Below are 4,223 nucleotides of genomic sequence, written 5' to 3' on the forward strand. Positions count from 1 at the left end.
CAAAGATTACTCTCATTGCATAAATTGTTAATTTACAATGATGATAAACACATCAGTTTCTTTTTTTATTCTCTTTTCTTCCTTTTTACATGTAGTTCACATTTGGCAGTACTATAACAATCCTTCACTTATAATTAAAATAAATAAAAGAGACTCATATGTTATAATCTAAAAAATAACTGCTCAAATTATTAGGAGTCAATGGTGCTATTATAACTTGAGTTCTATTCTCTGATACTGGAAATCCAATTTCCCAACAGATAAAATTAAATGCAGTATGAATTTTGAAAGTTGCACGGCTATGCTTTGGTTAAAAAGAAACAAAATGTCACTGGACTCCATATTATACAAAGGAGTAGATATTTTTTATTATATACTGTGCCAGTTTGAAAGTTTTGTTCTAGTAGCCTGATTAATTTTTAAATTTCTGCTTTCAATAAGAGGTTTTAGAAAAATTTACAAAGGAACCATTTCAAACTTAGGTGATATTTCCATTAGTATGACATTACATTTATAAACTGAACTTTAAGAAATTTTGTTACCAGGGATAAAGAGATACAATATTCCTATAGGATTGTTAATTAAGCTGCATGCGTGTGTGTACACACACACACACACATATACACACATACACATATACATATATGTACATATATTTAGTTGCATGGATACAAAGCAATATATTTTCCTATGGAAGTCAGTGTAGTATAGAGAAAGGCATCAACTTTATATGTTGGAAATTAAATACACCTACAATATCCTTACCTGACATTTCATTTATGATAAGAGCAAAAAAGTCTACTATCCAACTATTTTGCACAGTGTTGTGGTGGTAGGAATTCTGACTGTGACAGTTAAGATATTGGGTTAATTTTCCTAGGCCGTACTTCTTTTATTACCCCCAATGATTCTTATTTTTAAAATCATTTTATTAGGGGCTTATACAACTCTTATCACAATCCATACATCTATCCATTGTTTCAAGCACATTTGTGCATATTTTGCCATCATCATTCTCAAAACATTTACTTTATACTTGAGCCCTTGGTATCAGCTCCTCATTTTGCCCCTCCCTCTCTGGTCCCCCTCCCCCATGAACCCTTGATAATTTATAAATTATTATTATTTTGTCCCCCAGTGGTTTTATTGGCACAAAATTTACATGTTATATAATTTAATAATTTAATTGTTCATCTCATCAAATGGTATTTTTCAGACACCACCCCATCAATCATAGAGCATTCTCTTCTCCCATGGCCCAATGATTAAATAACCTTTCAAATGAATTGTGAAATCACAATTAGTTCTAGTGCTCCCTCCTACCTTCTGCCTTCACTATTTACTTCCCAAATCCCCTTTCCCTCCCTATTTTTCAATCCTCACCCTTGCTTGCCCTATAACCCCTTGAATCGGCTAGTCTCATTATGCATCCACTCTTGTGCTTCACAGCTAGAGATCACAACAAAGACAATAAAAACAAAATTGCACTAATGTGACAAGGTTAAAATTATAATAGTATAAGGACAAAAATACAAATAATGCTAAACAGGAAAAATTCCCCAACAACATTCAACAAGTCCGAGAGGAAATTTCTGTTACGGAATAGGTACGAGATACTTGCCCCAGTGTCAATTCAGGTCATGCCTGAAGGAAAACTGCCCAGTTGTCGAGTTCAATCCAGCATAATAAGATTACATTGGTCTCTGCCTGATTGTAAGGCTGTTCAAGACTCTTGCCTTTGACTAGAATGGATCTGCCAGCCCCTCCGTCTGATTACTCTTCAGATGAATTTGGCACTCAAACTGCCCTCCATAGCCTTCTACAAGTTGGGTGCTCATAATTTTAGTTCTGATACTTTCCACCATATTTGAATTTTGTAATTGTAATCTATAGATCACACAAGCTGGTGTGCTTCTTCTGTGGTGACTCCTAGCTCAGACGGTGGCTTGTGTGAATAAAAGCCTTTAAGGCTTCAGACACTATTCTGATTGATAGCCAGTCACCATCTACTTTCTTTTTTTTCCTGTGTTTCAGATACTTTTTATTTCTTCAAATTTATTTATTTAGTAGGAGTGACTGAAATAAAAACTAGAATTGAGTCCCATCATCATCATGATCATCGTGGAAATGGCTTTAAGAGAAAACTGATCAGATGAATATTATTGCTTCCCATTTTCAACCAGTAGGTAGTTGCCATTGATCTAGACAGCCAACCGTCTGCCAAGAATGTCTGAGATATGTTATATAATACAACATGCTCATTCACGGGGGAAACCCACTAGGAAATAACTTATGTGTACTTCTTGATTTCATAGTACAAGACCAGCACAAAAGCACCACCCATGACTCTGAGCACATTGGAGCAGGCGCCCTTGAAGAACGCTTTGCTCCCTTCATCCCGAGCGATCTTCCTCCAGCAGTCCAGCGGGCCAGTGTATTTGATATCAGTTCCTTTGCGCCCCAACTGCATCATCATTCGGCGACGAACGGTGTCAAATGCGTAGGAAGTCACCCAGCCACGGCTGTGACGGACTGTGCAATCATCCAGCTGACGAAGATGTGGTGTTCTTGGGATCCGGAAGCATTCCCTTTGTGGTGTCATAGATGCCGAAGTCGGCAGCCCGGAAGATGATAATTCCCTGCACAGACACGTTGAAGCCCTGGGACAGGCCCCTAATCCCATCAGACTTGGTGATTTTTAACCAAGCAGTCACCGAGGCCTTTGAACTCCCGTTCGGCGCCGGCTTTGCCCACATCAGCTGCTAGACGGGTACGGGCAAAATCAAGAGGGTGCACAAAGCACAAAGATGTGGCCCCCGCGGCACCGCTCGATGCCAGGTTCCCTGCAAAGTAGCGCCAGAACTGCGTCCTCTTGTCCACACCACCCAGGAAGATCTGCTTGTATTTATCTTTGAAGGCAAAGTTGAGAGCCTGGGTGGGGAAGTATCGGATGACATTGGCCAGGTTACCACTCCAGAAAGACAGGACTCCCTGCTCCTTGGGGATACGAACCACACAATCGATGATGCCCTTGTACTGCTTATCAGCCGTGATTTGCTTGCTGGCGTGCTGCACCTGCAGCAGCAGGTTGACCCGTTCGATGGGCGCTACCGCCGTCTTGGAGATGGCCGCGGTCACTCCACCTGCCAAGAAGTCCTTGGCGAAGGACACAGCGGCATCTATCATGTTGGAAGAGAATGAGGCGACGGGCGACCGCTTAGATGAAACAGGAACCGGCTCTGACTCCGGGGCTCTCACCATCTACTTTCTTAACCATAAGTTGCTGAAGCAATCTCATAGTCAGTGATCATTTCGTGAAGATATCAAACAAGGCTATAATGTAAGAACTAATTTTTTGTAAGTTAGAACTAAGATTTAGTGTGAGTCGGAATTACATTCCTGGATCTGTGCTTTTTATCTTTTTTTAATTTGCTGTAAGTTGAGAGTTAATACATGTCATATTATTCCATAGTTCAATCATTTCAAAATGAGTTAACAAGTGCTTCCATAGATCATAATTCTTAATGGATTGACTTATATAATAATGTAAATTGGCAGTTATTTATGACATATATTGATAGATATTTTTGACTGATGTAGATATAACTGTGTTGAGAGGAGTGGGTATATTCCTAGATGTATAATTTCAAATTTGTTGATAAATGGAGGAACAATGGAATTTACCAAGGATTTCATTTTACTTAAATCAACGAAGTCCATTGAAGCAGTAGTTAAGAAATCAAACAAGATATGACAGTGGATAAATTTACTGCAAAGAACTTCTTCAAGTGTTAAATAACAAAGATGTCACTTTGAAGACTAACATGCTCCTGACCCAACAAACTATGGCATTTTTCAATTGTCTCATAATCATGAATAAGGTGGATAATCAAGTAGACAAAGATGTATTACTGCCTTTGTGTTATGGTGTTAATGAAGAATACTAAATATATGGACTGCCCAAACAAACAAACAAACAAACCAAAAACAAACCACTTCCCACTTTCTCCCCCCACCCCCCTGCCCCAAATCTGTCTTGGAAGAAGTAATGGCAAGAATGTTTCTTAGAAGGGAAGACTGTGAAATTTTGTTTTTGGTACTTTGGATATATTATCAGGACAAACCAGTCTCTGGAAAAGGACGCCATATATGGAAAAGTAGTAAGTCAGCAGTACATATAGAGATGGACACAGTACCTGCAACAACGGGATCAAATTAGCAAT

At 39.0% G+C, this 4,223-nt stretch overlaps 1 pseudogene; it reads right to left on the bottom strand.

Annotated features, from left to right (window-relative positions):
• Positions 1–2,290: 2,290 nt before the first annotated feature.
• Positions 2,291–3,186, bottom strand: LOC142441382 (ADP/ATP translocase 2 pseudogene; annotated as a pseudogene).
• Positions 3,187–4,223: the final 1,037 nt, after the last annotated feature.

The sequence above is a fragment of the Tenrec ecaudatus genome, chromosome 2 (assembly GCF_050624435.1).
Source record: "Tenrec ecaudatus isolate mTenEca1 chromosome 2, mTenEca1.hap1, whole genome shotgun sequence".
NCBI lineage: Eukaryota > Metazoa > Chordata > Mammalia > Afrosoricida > Tenrecidae > Tenrec > Tenrec ecaudatus.